Raw genomic sequence first — 16,292 nt, 5'->3', positions numbered from 1 at the left:
TTCCCCTCCCTTTGCCTGGCCTTCTCAATTCTAAAGCAAAGCCTCACCTAAACGATTAAGATGTTAAACACTAAATAATCTTCCTTTAGATTTACAGAGCTCAGCACATCTGGTGACCTTCAAATAACATCAGAAAATGTAACACCCCTCCTTATTCTTTAATCCTGTATATCAACTAACATAAAGCACACAAATTGCCACACGTCTTAACTTGCAAAAAAGTAAAATGTCTAAAGCAAACATAAGAACCAGCTCCAAGAGATCAAGAGCTGCAATATTCCAGCCCCAGGTAGAGGAGGAGACACACACCCTGGATGACAAAAACCCAACTCAACATGTGGCCTTTCTACCTACTAAACCACTGCATCTGTCTTTTTTCCCTACAAATGTCTCTTCATGTATCTGAGGCTCCAAACATGGTGCTTTAACGAAGACAGCTCACTCCATTTTCCTAGGCTTGAATTAAGTTCTCAACAATTTGTCTCCAGAATATTGGCTTTTGAGTCACTGCGGATGGACTTGGTCCCAGGAATACTTAGTATAGTATAGTACTTAACTCTTCCAGACATGAAATGTTCTAATCAGTGTGTGTGTGTCTATGTCATTAGATTGGTTTTCCCAATAAGATCTTGCTTGATACAAAATAAATTTGTAAGTAAAATGTAAGCTTCGTAGCTCACTCATTAGGTAGTTTTAGATTGACTCTACAGAGAAAATAGGAAGTTGCATTGACATTTCATTGAGGGATATGATCTATTTGTTATCATAACTAATCACATTTTAGGAATGAATGTATTCACTCAGCACTGACTGAACCCTGTCATACATGCTGCCTGGTACTAGGCACATCAGCTTCCATTCAAAATATCTGGCTCATATGATAGCAAATGTTTAAGTTAGCACTGGAAAGAAGCGAGGGCGAACTATATTGATAAAGTGCATAAGGAAAATTTTCATGATCTGAGATACATGATATTATTATTTGCTTGGTTGTTTATTTTTGTGATGCTGGAGATCAAACCCAAGGTCTCTTGCATCCTGCACCCTATTTTTCATTTCTTGCCTTTCCTGGTAGGGACATAAGCTCTCAGGATGGGGCCTTTTTCTATAGTATAAACAGCTGTACCTTTAGCTGTTAGAATGCTGCTTAGCACATAATAAGCATTCAAGAAATATTTATAAGGAAGAAAAAAGGGAAGGAAAGAACAACAGAGGAAAGACGTGGGGAAAAGGGGAAGGAAAAGAGGGGAAAATGGGAAAAAATGACTTCTGCCTTTGCATTTCCAGAGGTTAGAGGTAAAGTCAGCGCTTTATATGTTCAAACTTCCCTTCAAATCCAGAACAAAGTGAAACATACAGTTTATATGTAGAAAAAAAGTGGCCATTGATATACTTGGAAGTACTCTGATTCATCAGAGTAGTACCCTCTACAAACACAGTACATATTTTATCCTTGAGAAGATCATAGAAATCCTGTAACATTTGTAAAAAATATTCCATCTAGCTGGGTGCTATGGTATGATCCCCTAGTCCCAGGTACTCGAGAGGCTGAGGCAAGATGATTGCTTTAGTCCAGGAATTTGAGGTCATCATGAGAAACATAGTGAGATTTTATCTTAAAAAAAAAAAGAAAAGAAAGCATATTTCACCTTTTACAGAGGAGTCAGTCCTCAGAATGAACAAGCATGAGATCTATTATTTCCATTACTTGATAGAAAATGTTGAAATGGTACCTGGTCGAAGGCCCCAAACTAAGATTGGTGAGTTGCAGAGCTAGCTCATCATCAGTTTGTTAAATCAGTTTTTCAGATACTTAGGCCATGCTGAAACTGGAAAAAAAACAAACTGCCATGGACCCAGTAGTTATAAGTGTAGTCCCAGCTACTCCAGAGGCTGAGGCAGGAGGATCACAAGAGCCCAGGGCTTTGAGGCCAGCCCAGGTAGTAGAGGCCTCATCTTTTTTAACAATGAGAAGGGGCCCCAATGTTTTCAAACAAATTAGAATCTGCCATACTTTGAAAAACTTTATCATAAAAAGTCCATGATCTCAACTGAACCGCATAGACAAGCTAAAAATATGAAAAGAGTTATTCCTGACTTTTCAAGTGCAGCTTCAACTAAAGGTATAAGTCACTGGTGGATAGAAATGAAGATGCTTCCAAGCAAGAGGTGTTTTCCCCTTCTATAGATTCTTTTAGGACAGTAAGATCCTAATAGCAGTAAATCTGATACAGAGGAATCAATATAACTATATATGGGTGCATTCTGTGACTCTGAGAAATAAAAGATTATATTTTCATTTGCATGGTTTGCTGGGTTTTATTTGGCAGATATAATAACACAGGCTTCGCAGAGCCCATAAAACAAAGTGCAAACAGCAGCTCATTTGGTGGCAGAATGGAACGGTTATGGCTAAAGGGCTTACATAATTCATCTCAAACCCTGATGTCTGTATTTATTGTTGTTTAAATGAAAATTAAACTCTCACAGCCATAAGGAGGGATCTGGTCAGAAATTTGAGATCTTTTCTTCCCATACAGCTTTTGAGCTTATTGGTCTGTGACACTTAAAAGCAGCCTTAGAAATATTCAAAAAGGAGCATACACTTCATCCAAGTAAAGGAGTATCTCATTCCTCCAATTCTGCCTTTCTAAACAACTCTGAAGCTCCACAGAATGAGAGTCAGTGCAGAGCAAGGCTGCATTCGTTACTCTGCCCCAGAACTTCTAGTTAGACTCAGAGCAAGGTAAATTATGGTTAAGAGATGATGTTTGCATTTAACACACAGTAATACTTTGAGGGGAGGCTGGAGGAAGAGTAAGAGAAGGACTGAGACAAGTGATAATGACGTAACACTTCACCTAAGTATATTGTTAATATTGTTACAATTTCTATCACATCACAGCACTAAAAGATTTTTGAAATTCATGCTTTTTAATCACCTTTTTTTTTTTTTTTTTTGCAAGACTGAAAACTTTGACTCAATTGTCAATGCTCAAGACTATGAACTTTTTTTTTAAGGGAAGAAATTGAGTTTGAGTTTATTTTTTGAAGAAATCTAGTCTCTCAAGGAGAGATATCATTTTTCTGTATATGCTTCTCTTTTTTTTTTTGGCTGTGGTAGGAGGATCAAATTCAGGTGCTCTATAACAGAGCTACATCTCAGCCCTTATGCCATATTATTGAACTCACATCTGGATAAGATTTCAAAATATCAATGGTTATACCAAGTTAGTGGAACTTTCGGGCTTAAAACAGATATGTAAAATAACATCGGATTTTTCTTTCTGCAAATTTCATGAAGGTAACACATTACTGCATAAACATAAATTTTATAACATATATAAACATTGCATGTCATTCAATAGGATAGAGTTAAAATTTATACTCAAACTAGTCTTAAAAATAAACAAATTAAATCTATCACTTTTAATGATCAGCGTATCCTCCCAATACAAGTTAAATAATTAAATTAATTCTTAATAGTTTGTGAAAATAGATGAAGATATATGGCCTAAATTTTACCCAGCATGAGCAAATACACAAGTGGCTATTTTTGAAACTGGGCTATTGCTCTTGATTTTAGAACTTCTTCATTCTTTTTAGGTAAATCAATATGGATATTAAAGTGATTAGTTGGAACTTTCAAAATTTGAAGATTTTATGTTTTTTAGGTTGTTGCTATCTACATATATGAACCAATTTGGAGGGAAGGACAAATACAAAAATAAAGTTATTTTAAATGACTATTAAGTGTAAGTAAATAACTCATTTTCTCAATACTAAGGTAATTGACAGAATTCATCTTGCTTTGGTAGTAAGCCCAAGTGTGTGTGCCATGTGTGTGTGTGAAAGCACAGCTTTATTTGAACATTATTCTAGTTTAATAGTATCAAATGAAAACAAAAAATATCAAGAAACATTAAAAATCAAATAGAATATTACATATTTTCATTTGAGGTCATAAATACAGCTTCTGTATCCATTCTCAGAAGCTGGTTGTCTGCTGATTCCTCCTCATCTTTCAGTCAGATGATTGTGATGGCTTTCCAGTGGCTGCAGGAAAGATCTGACAAGTAAAGGGGAGGAAAAAAGGTAAACTGATCTTGATATAGAGAATTTCAGACAGAAAAGATCAAAGGGAGAGAAAAAGAAAGCGAAATAGAATCCCAAAAAAGTAAGCAAAATTTTAGAAATAAAATAATTGCTTAAGTTTTTAATTGTACTCTTTTGGCCAACACTTAATTACTTGTTTATTCTGTGCCAGGAATAGAACCTGGGGCCTCAAGCATGCTGCACAAGGATTCTACCACTGTGCGAGATACTCAGCTCACTGGTTTTTATTGGAATTGGAATTAATGCAGTCTATCATTCTAACATTTTAGAAAAATATGCCTTCACTAAATTAAAAGCAAGGGATTCAGTGCCTGGTGAGCTTGGCTATTCTTGGGGCTGCCACCCCACTACAAAGTACGTGCACTTCTCAAACAAAGGATTGTTTTTTCTTTGGAAGACATTCAAGCACAAAGAGGCATCACAATCAGAACTGCCTGCTGTCTTATCAAAGCAAGTAGATGTTAGTTTGGTCCAAATAAATACCCAGATTCTGTTTTCCCACATGACTGGAAGGAACATTTTATATTTTTTCCCTACCTCCATGCCATGTGCCTCAGAGCCTCACCTCCGTTCCGAATGTTTTTCCTTTGCACTTTTTACATTTGTGTTCTTAGCATTATTATTTTTAGGGTTGCAGTCTCCAATAGTCCTTATTTTCACTCAAAATTACAATACAGGGGACCATGGCCAATAGTATGCAGATGGCCAAATAGATAATAAAGACTCAGTTCATGAATAATATCCACTCAGAAAGAGGACAAAAGCAACAGGAAAAAAGAGCCCAAATTGGACAAAATGTGCATGATATATTTAAAAAAACACACACGCGATCATTGTCAGAGATCATTAAGGGTGCCCTGTAGTTTTAATTATATGCCAATGGCACCAATTTGATGTGACTGTTTGCTCTTATAGTCAATAAAAAAGTCATAACTGCCATCAAATTTAAATTTAATTTATTTTCTACACAGCCCTTTCTGTTTTCCTTGGGTTGTTTTTTTTTTTTTCCTTTATAACATTAACACTTTTTTTGTTAAAAAATGTGTGAAAGATTAATTTGTAGAATGAGGGGAGCTGTGGGTGCATGGGACAGATGGAGTGGGTGGGACATGACAGTTTTCGTCTGTGGTATCATTTTGTTGTTGCTCTTGCGAGTGAGTAAAATAAAGCTCCTGCTACCAGGATCTTTTCCTTGGGGTCTCTCAGGGAAGATGGGTTACTTCCCTTTATGCTGCCCACTGAGGCTTGGGGCTGTGGAGACTCCCTTTCCCCTTCACAATCAGCCTGCTGGAGAGCATTTTAATTCAACATTGCTTTTGCAAAGAATTCTGCCGACTTTCGTATAAAACAGAATGAAACGTACTTTTTCTTGGTAAGCTTGCAACACTGCATTGAATTCATGATTCGTCTTCTCTGAAATCTTTGTCATCAATCTAAAAGAGTAACAGCTCAGATGAAAAAAAAAAGAGAAAGAAAGAAAAACAAAAAAAATTAATAGTAGTAGTATTGTCATTTAAAAGTTTCAGGGTACCAGTCAAAATTTCTGCTCACATTTTAAAGATTGTTAAAACGGACGGTGTTCAAGCTTCGATTTTTGCCTTGGAACAGCTTTAATGCACACATAAGTATTGTAGGAGTCCACTATTGTAAAGGTTCTTATCGAAGAATAAAGCAATTACTGCAAAAAATCACTGTCATATGGCACACACAGACATTCTGGGAAAAAAAGTAGAACTTTGAAGAGGAAGAGGGGAATTCAGGACAGCGTGTGGGAGGGAGTTCTTTTTATGCACAAAGAGATCCATTAAACAATATCAGTTTCCTTCTTCCTTCTTAACGGAACCAACCCTTGGTGCCTAGAATATGTGAACGTGATTGTCAATAAATGATCTGGTGTTGGAAAGAGGAAACGAGTACATGCACATGAAACTTTTTGATGGTTAATTCATAGCAAGGCAAGCATAAAGACACCCGCCACCACCACACCTTCACCTCGAACTAGTCCATCTGTGTCGTCTGTCGTGGTGAGCAAAGCAGTCCACAGAAAATTGTCAGCAGCCTAAGAACACCCTATTCCTTAATTTTTCTTTGGTCCTGATGCTGCTTTACCTCAGGGATTGGTGTTCCCATGGATAACAGGTGCAATATTTAAATCACTGCATATTATTACATTATTTTTCTAAGTAAACAGGAATGAGCACATCTCTAACAAAGCTCCTGGAAGGCACCCAGTGGAAATCTCTACTCTACTGGGATCATGGACGTGGGAAGGACCCACGGAAGGAAGAAGTGAAACTCAGTGCTTGAAGGTCATCAGATCATCTGCTTTGACCTTAGGCTGCAGCTAGCTACCTGACTGTAAGCAAGTTACCATCATCCCCAAGCTTTGGTTTCCACTTCTACAGCACGAACAGGACAAGAATGGCATATAAATTCAGCGTAGAATTAGAGGAGAATTAAGAGAGACCTGATTTCCTAGAAGTCAGTTTTTGGATATTCTTAATATCTGATCCCAAGGACACTCAAATCCTCAAATCTTTATCATGAAATATTCTGCTTCATTAGGGGTAATGTGGCCAAATACAGTGCTGAACTATAAATAGGTGGATGGGGAATGAGAGACAATACAATTTTAAAACACAATTTTAAAAACCAAATAATAAAGTGTTATATATATATTTCACCTGGAAAATAGAGTACACAAAAGAAATACAAAGATGTCTACCATATGTCTAACTTAAAAAGTGCTATTTTAAATTTATACATTCTACCAGAATTTCTCCTTAGTTCTACACAGTAATAGGCATTATGGAAAATGGGATTTCAGCAAGTTCTTGTAACTCATACCAACACATGCACAGGGTAGAGAATCCACCGATCAATACACTATAACCACATCACCCTGCTTATATCGAAACAACTACAGGTTTTTATACTGTATGTGTATGTGATTATTTCTACAGAGCTGATGCACAAAATTATTATTCTGCTTCGCTTTCTGATAGTTAGGCTTATGCCTCCAACACTAGAGAATAGTTAGTACACTGCCTACAGAGTTCTATTGGGCTAAGACCAGGGTGAAATGGTAACTTAGGCATATCACATCTTCTTTTTTAGACAATGCTTGGGATCAGACCCAGGGTGCCAGTCAAGTGCTCTACCGCTGAGCTACATCCCCAGCCAAATATTTGTAATACAAACAAAAAAAGGTATCTATGTCACAGATGCGTATATTTTTATCCACAATTCTTATATTTGCAGCTATTAGCTATACTATGTTTTTCTGGTCTTCTATCAATATCATTTCTCCATTTCTACTTTAATCATAAAACTCAATTTTTACCATGTACATGACTGCCCCAAAATAAAAACTACAGTTCTCAGCTTCCTTTGCAGCTGGATATAACCATGTGACAAGTTATAGAAATATAAGTAGAAATGCCTTGTGTCGTTTACAGGAAGCCTCATTAAAAGACAGTCAGTGTGGCTGTTGTGCCCTTCTTTTTGTTGCTTTCTATTATCTGAAGTACAGATACGATGGCTGGAACTTGGGCTGACACAATGGACGGATGAGGATGAAAACCAGGAGGCAGGTTGGACAATTGAGCTGGAAGAAGCTTTCTGCATTTAATGACTTCCTAAAGTGAGCAGACCAGCCGGGTACTGTCTACTTCGCAACTTTGTTTCTGTATGGAAGAAATCATGTCAATGCAAATGTAAGTTGATACAATTATTATGTAAAACTCGATGAGGTTCCTCAAAAAGTTAAAAACAGAGCTATCATCCGATTGAGCCATCTCACTTCTGGATATATATACAAAGGCAATGAAAACAGTACAGAGTAAAGACAGAGAAGCAACTTAAGTATCTTATCAGTAGAGGAATAAATAAACTGTAGTATACAAAAATACACTGGAATGCTATTAATCCTTCAAAAGGAAGGAAATCCTGTCATTCATGACATTATAAGCATAGTTTATATGTTAAGTGAAATAAGCCATGCACAGAAAGGAAACTGCTACATGGTCTCTGGTATATGTGGGATTTTTAAAAAGTCAAATTCAAGCACACACCAAAGTAAGGAAAACTAATAAATCAATCAATAAACTCTAATACATGGAGGCAGAGAATAGAATGGTAGTTACCAAAGGTGGAGAAATCTTGGTCAAAGGGCACAAAATTACAATTGTATGGAATAAATAAGTTCTAACCCCATGCAAACGAGGCTGAAATTAATATTATAGTGCTATGTTGCATACACATAATCAGTGCCTATGAGAAGACATGAATATGTTAATTAATGGCTATAGTAATCAGTTCGCTATATATATTCTTCACGTATATATGTCACATGGTGCCTCTTAAATACATACCATGTTTATTTTAAAAATTAAAATACAATGAATGGGAAAGAAATTAATTCTAGGTAAAGTGAACATAGGTGATTTTTGTGTTTTATTTGTACTCTTCTGAATTTTAAAAATAAAAATAGATATTGGTTATTGATATAAAAAGAAAGCAGTAAATTATATTTTATTACTTGAAGTTTCTTTACTGCATCTGAATGATTCTAAGGCTTTGCATGCATATTCTAAAACACAAAAGAAGTTCCGACATCTATCACCATCAAGGTCTCTGCTTTTAAGTGGAATGTAATATCATGTAAGTATAATAACATAACAGAGGTTATGTGTAAATAGAAGATCCTAATATGCTTTAAAAGCATGTATTTAGCTAGGCGTGGTAGTGCACCCTGTAATCTCAGCACTCAGGAGGCTGAGGAAAAGGATCATTGCAAGTTTGAAACCAGCCTGCGCTACAAAGTGAGCTCAAGGCCAGCCCAAACTGCATAGCAAGACAAAAAACAAAACAACAATGTAGTTACTACATTTAATAACATTAGCTTGGAAAAATGTACAGCCCTCTGTTGCTGAAGCAAAATACTCAAGGTAGCAAACATACAAGGAGGAAAGATTTATAATTTTAGGCCTGTGACAAGACAGTGCGTCACGGTAGAAGCAAGTGAACAAGACAACTAACCTCATGGCAGCTGGGAAACAAAAAGAGAGAAAAGGGATGGGTGCCAGTATTCCTTTCAAGGACGTGTACCCTGTGACCTAACCTCCTCCTGCTAGGCCCCAGCTCCTAATTGTTCTTCTGCCTCCCAACAGTACCAAAGGCAACCAAGCCTTTAGCATGTGGGCCTTGGGGGGATATTTAAAATCCAAACAATAACAGTCAGTAATGCCAGCTGTTGGAAAAACCAACCCTTCCACCTCAGTGGCTTAATAAGCAAAGGCTTATTCTTTTCTCTTTTTTAAAAATTTATTTTATTTTATGGAGAAAAGATTTTATAACAAAATAATGGGAGAATAACAGTAGTTCATACATTTCATGTTGTTATCCTTAAAGGAGTTGCTCAGGGAATAAGATATGGGCATATATGTCTCAAACTGACATTTACTCCAATCTTCCTTTTTAGTGAACTAAGAGATGCTGATAGTATAACTGATTTGCTTTTTTCCCCTTTTCTGTACTGTTTTTTCCCCTTTCACTCTTCCTAGTTCACAAAGGCTTATTTCTAACACAATGGCTTAAGGTGGGAATCCTTATTCCATGCAGTTATTCAGAGACCAAATCTTTTTTGTTTGGTTGGTTTTTTGGTCTAGTTTCACCATTGGAAATTTGATTATTTTCCACAGATGGGATATACTCAGTCACAGGCCCCAAACTAACTATAAGATAGCTTGAAAAATTTAGTTTATCTGTGTTCCAAAAAGATGAGATGAAACAAACACCAGCTCGCATTTACCTGAAAAATAAACATAAAATATACTTTACAACATTCTTGTTATAAACTTCTTTCATACTTTTTTTTTGGTACTGGAGATCAAACTCACGACCTTGCACTTGCCAAGCAGACACTTGTGCTGCTGAGCTAAACTCCTGGCCCTAAACTTCTTGCATAAAAATCTATTTAACAAGAGCCACATTCTCAAGGATGCTGCTTTTTGTGTGGTGTGATGGTTTGTGTCTGAACGTGCCCCAAGGACTCATGCTGTCATGAGGGATGGGCTTTTCAGAAGTAGCTGAATCTAGAGTGTATGATTGACTCTTGGTCCAATGCTGGGATTATGGATGTGAGTGCTACTGCCACCCTAGGGCAGGTAGCCTGCACAAAACAGAAGGACCCAAAAGAGCCTCATCTCTCTCTTACTCTTCCCTTATTGCTTTTCCTGTCTTCCAGTACGCTTAACTATTGCCCCTCTGCCCTGTGCCACTCTGCCTCAGATCCAGGCAATTATGGACCGAAACCTCTGTAAACTGTGAGCTAAATAAACCTTTCCTCCCTTAAATTTGAGTGTTGGGTATTTTGTCTCAGCAATGAGAGAAAAGTAACTAAGATATGCAACGAAAAACTCTTTATAAGTCATGTTGATATTGAAATATCAATTTGAAATGCAAATATTTCTTTTTTTAATTTTAAAAATGTATTGTTTCTCTAATATTTCTGAAGTCCTGAAAGTGCTGTGGCTTCAGCCAAGCTCTGGTCAGCTGCTATTCTTTGGATCCTTTGTTCTTCCTGCTTGTTACTCTTTTCCCATGAGGAGAGCAATCATTTTCAGCATCTTAGAGGACGTGAAGAGAAGCTTCCGTAGGGATCAATATTGTTAAAGTGCATGTAAGTAGTATTCTGGGGGTAAATATAAGAAAGGAGTAGTCTGGGAGAATAATTGGTCAGTGAGACAGAAAAGAGTTTTAAATTTTTTTACGTTAGCATTGGATATTTTATAGGCTACTGTAACTATATGATATTTAATTCTTGTGTAAAATAAGAACAAGTATTTTAATTGATAAGATGCACCAAAACCAGACAGATAGATGATAGATAGATAGATAGATGGTATTTAAACTGGTGGATGGATAGAAGGGTGAAGAAAATGATTGATCTCTATTTTCCTCCCTAAGTCAATTATAATGGTTTTATTGAATTAATTGTTTATCAAGACAATTCATTTGAGAAAACAGGATTGAGACCAAAATAAAACAGATTAAAGGAAAATAACCAAGATGTTACTTCAGTTTGACAAGAATCATAAACAAGTTATTGTCTGTCACATTTTATCACAAGATGCCTGAATTTTTATAAACATTTTACAGATTTGACTTTCACAACTACCTAGAAAATGTTATTGTTAAGTTATTTCCTTTGATTGTTGGACTTTTTAAAAAGATGCTGGATGTTATGGTTTAGGTATACAGTGTCCGCCCAGAGTCTCATATATTCAGAGGTGAGCTTTGGGAAGGTGATTGGATCATGGGATGCTGTATTCCTTGGTGGGCTGATCCACTGGTGAGTTTTGGAAGGGGTGCTGCACTCATTGGCAGACTGATCCATTGGAGAGTTGATGCTAACTGTGCCTTTAGGAGATAGGATCTAATTGGAAGAGATCTGCCTATGTTTGCTTTCCTACTCCTACCTTTTCTACTTCCTGGTTGCCATGAGGTAAGCAGCTTTCCTCCCCTATTCCCTTCCATAATGCTGTTTCTGCTTTGGATCAGCCAATCAAGAACTGTATCCCTCCAAACTATGAACCAAGTTAAATCTCTCATCCTTTACATATGAGTGCTAGGTATTTTGACCCAACGACAGAAAAGATGATTAATATTTTGGGGATTGAACCCAGGTCTACCATACTTAGCTATATCCCCAGTCTTTTTCATGTTTTATTTTGAGGTAGTCTTATTAAACTTCCAGGCTTGCCTTAAATTTAAATCCTCCTGCTTCAGCCTCGTGAGCCTTTGGGACTGCAGTTACGTGCAACAACAGTGGTTTGATTTTCTTTGAAGTTCAGCTTTCTTCCAGAGGTTTGAGGCAGATGATCAACAGAAGACAAGATATTAAGGATTAGCAAACTTCCAACTGAAATATAAAGCAAATTTTAGTGCTTTGGCTTGCTTACTGGAAATGTAAAAATGGATAAAATCTTGTATTAACCTGAAAAATCTGAAGTATTGATGTTTGCATAGGGTTAAAAAACACATTATACAGAAGTTCTTTTGTAAAATCAGTAACAATTTTAAGTTAAAAATAAAAAAATTTTCCATTATTTTCTATTTGTTTCCAAATGCTCCCCTTTGAGGTTACTGGGTTCAGTATTTAGTTCACCTACATAATAAATCTGGCACACAGTGGCCACTCAAATAGGTTTTTTTTTCCTTTTAATAGTACCAAGGATTGAAGCTGGAGCCTTCACACTGAGTTATATTTCCAGCCCTTTTTCTATTTTTTAATTTTGAGACAGGATCTCACTAAGTTGCTAAGTTGCTTGGGTTGGGCTTCAACTGGTAATCGTCCTGTCTCAGCCTCCCAGAGTTCTAGAATTATAGGCATGTGCCACCACACCTTGCTCAAATAGGTAGTGAATAATAAATGAAGTAACCAGACCCCCACGGGACCAAGAGAAGAACAGAGCAAATAAGCAGGCTCCAGAGTCTGGGACCATCTTGGACCTTGGTGAGCTGTACCTGTACCTGGTTCTGCGGCCCCAGCAGGAAGCCCACTTGGATGAAGCCAATTCCCACATGTCTAAGGAGATGTAGAGAATAAAGTTTCTAACATGGAATGGCATGTTTATTTAATTTTTGTGTATCAAAAAAGTACCCAACATGTGCTTGAGTTCCATGGCTTTGGGAAGAAAGAAGGATCTCTCAGCCTCTGAGAATCTGCGCTATAGGAAACCATCAGAAATTTTTCAGCCTTCTCGTGTGTTCTGGTGTGGAACCAGAACTGGGCTAATCCCTTCTTTCTCCCAAAGCTGTTTTCACATATTCAGGGTTGGTATGACCATGGGCCTCTGTCTCCAGCTCACAGCCTTTACTGCTTATCAGAACCATCTAGGGGCTACTCTCAAAATAACGTTGCTATGTTCCACCTCACACTGAATCCAAATCTGGACATGAAACTCAAATGTGTGTACCTTTACAAGCCTCTGTGTTGAGTGTGTTGCTCACTAACGATCAAGAACTCTTGGTCTGGTTTGCATTTGCAGTGGAACAAAAGGCATCATTATTTAAAATTTGAATGTAGTTGTCCCAGTCTTTGGTCATCACCTGGATATGTGATGTTGTTTGAACCTTAATTCCTAAATGCTCATGTGTTATAGGCTTGGCTCCCAACTTCTGGTGCTACTGGGATCTTGTGGAACTCAAGGAGAGAAATTTAGGTCATTGGGGGCCTATCTTTTAAGGGGATATGTCACCCTGATCCTTTTATGTCAATTTTTTTTAAAAAAAAATTTTCACTATGATACCCAGACTGGTCTCAAATTCATGAGTTCAAGTGATCCTTCTGCCTCAGTTTCCCAACTAGCTAAGACTGCAGACATGCACTTCCAAATAGCCGGGGTGATAGGGATGCGCCACCTCACCTGGTTCTCTTCCTGGCCTTCCCTTTTTACATCCTGCTGTTGTAAGGTCAGAAGCTTTGTCTACTGCACATTCCCATCACAACACCCTGTGCCGCCACGTGCCCAAAACAGCTAGGGACTGAAGCTTCTAACATCACTAGTGAAAATAAATATCTTCTGCTTTTAAATTGATTATCTTGAGAATTTTGTTGCATCAGTGAAAAACAACATGAAAATACGCAATGCATGGCCTCATTTATCAGTGGTTACCACTTCACTTGGCTGAAGTCTCTGTCCCCACCTTCCCAGAGACAGGGAATAGTCTGGATATCTTAAGAGTGTGTCATTGTATTAAGTAATTTACTCAACTCCTAAGCATTTGGACCAAGATTCTGTGAACGTATGAACACTCGAAAAAAGAAAGATTGCATAAGTACAGGTGGACTATTAATAATTAGACAACCATAAACAACAATCTGGATACTCGTTTAGCACATTAAAAGAATTAATGCTCTCTAAGCATGTAAGTGGCTAGAGTAAGATGAAATATGATTATTTTTTCATTTAGATAAACTAGGAAGTCAGTCACATCCAGTTAAGAATAATCTGGTCTTTCAAACGAGAGGCTGGTTGAAATAAAAATACTGGACTGCAGTTACAAAGCTATCAAATAATTCAAAAATGGAATCATCATTTTCCAGGCTCCTTTATTATTGCTAGTACTCTATTAAACTGAAGGCAGAGGGGGGAAAAAGATGACTTGGAATTAATGTTGTATGGTATTTTTTTATTTGGCTTGGTTATCTTTCTGAAATACTGATTTTCATCTATTGAACTTTTTGATATAGATCAATTAAACATGAATGAACAAAGTCTTTTTGTCTAGTTTGCCCTATCCTAATAGCAAGAATAGAGTGTGCTTTTTTCTCCCTTCAGTAGTTTATAAATAGTCCATAAAAAAACTGCCCATTACCTTTTGATACATTCTAAGCTCATTACTGAAAAATTATACCCCCTCAGACCCCCAGGCCTTTCTTCATCTAAATGAAACTTTTTGTACTGAAATGTATATGGCAGGGAAAATCAGCAAATACTTATATTCAAACCCCAAGGGGGCAGCCTGCACATAGATGAAAATATGACCATGCATGTACAAGGGTTTTGTTGCATGACACCAGGCTTAGAGGAGAAAAACAAAGCCTGCATAAACAATTTCACTCAGAGAAGTAAAAGAACCCAGTTACTCACATATATTCAAATTAATATGTAACCTGCAAAGAGTTAGTAAAAAATCCTGACATCATTAAGCCACTGGAAGAAGATTAACAGTGCATAAACCACAGCACATTTTTGTTAAATTCACATTTCCTTAATAATACATATCACCGACTTTGCAGTCAGATGTCCAGGCAGCAGGCAAAACAAGTTCTTTTTAGGAGCCTAGCCAAGGACCATTTGCACATTCATGAGAGTGTGTTCTAAGAAGCCCAAAGCCAAAATATCAAGATAAGCCATTATTTGGGCAATGCTGCAGGGCTGAACCGCCTCAGCAAGCCGGAATGCCATCGACGGGCCAGACAACCAGAGGAGATGCAACGTGCGGCTAGGACAAACCTGTTACTATTACTGCGGGAGATAAACAAAGAGCATTCACGCTGATGGCGGTCGGAACATTTTACACTGGGAGGATGCTTATTGATTGGATTGGCAAAAGATTTGACCAGGAGGTCTAATATGAAAAATTTATCAGAACACTAGTTTGCTTCTTAGAAAAGAGATTCAGATACCTTAGGGACAAACAATAGCAGCACTGACCCGTAAGACAGAGAGGCACCTTATCTGTCTCCTGTTGTCTCCTAACTGCTACCAGAGCTGCAGGACTAGAGCGTCCAGTTCTCACCGAGACGAATTACAGCAAGGGAGGAGTGATTGCACACTTACAGAGTGCCCTTTGATGTGATAAGCTGGGAAAGAAGAGCAGTAAGAAATGCCTTATGAAATTAAAGGTTCATACTGAATTCTGTTGAATTCCTTCCATATGGCCGTGGCCATGAGAGTATGGAGGGCACCAGGACACACGCAATCCTGGCTCTAGTAGCTTATGCTCATCCTGTCATTTAATAATACTAATAATAATATTGTAAGCAAATCCTCTATTTAGAATACAACTCCTTGAGTTTACCCTGAGAGAAAGGTACTGAAACCTTTTTGTTTTTGGATAAATGATTCTCATTTTGGCGAGCATGACCATGTTCCTCGCCACATCTTGCCTTATGAGGAACCATGTGACCAGTTCCTCCTGATGGGCGGTGGAACCTGTGACTCTCGCAGGTGGAAACGGAAAAGAGGAAGAGCCTGGCCCTCCAGCTACCTCAGCCCTCACAGGTGGTCAAGGAGGCCTCCTGTGGAGATGCAGAGCTGCAGACCAGCCGTGATTGCTGATATACAGCAGGTAGCAGGCACCTGCAGGGTCACACAGCCCCCAGCGGACTTCAAGAGGGAGAAATTGGTCTGTTATGTGTTAAGTCACTGAGATCTGAGGTTGTTTTTTAACTGCAGTATAACATAACCTATGCTGTCTGATACCATTAACAAATGTCTGTTTTCCTTGGGACTTTTAGATGAGACAGGAAATCACAGGCTCTATAGAGATGAAAGGAGCATTGCCGATTAATAATAGATTCACTCAGCGCAGATAAATCTCGCAGTGGAAAGAGATCAACTTCTCCCCTGTGTTTTTTACTCTCAACCAGTGTCATCATCACA

Source organism: Cavia porcellus, unplaced genomic scaffold (assembly GCF_034190915.1).
Source record: "Cavia porcellus strain 051 isolate PalLab524CR breed Dunkin Hartley unplaced genomic scaffold, mCavPor4.1 scaffold_26, whole genome shotgun sequence".
NCBI classification, from domain to species: domain Eukaryota; kingdom Metazoa; phylum Chordata; class Mammalia; order Rodentia; family Caviidae; genus Cavia; species Cavia porcellus.
This window is presented reverse-complemented; position numbering follows the sequence as displayed.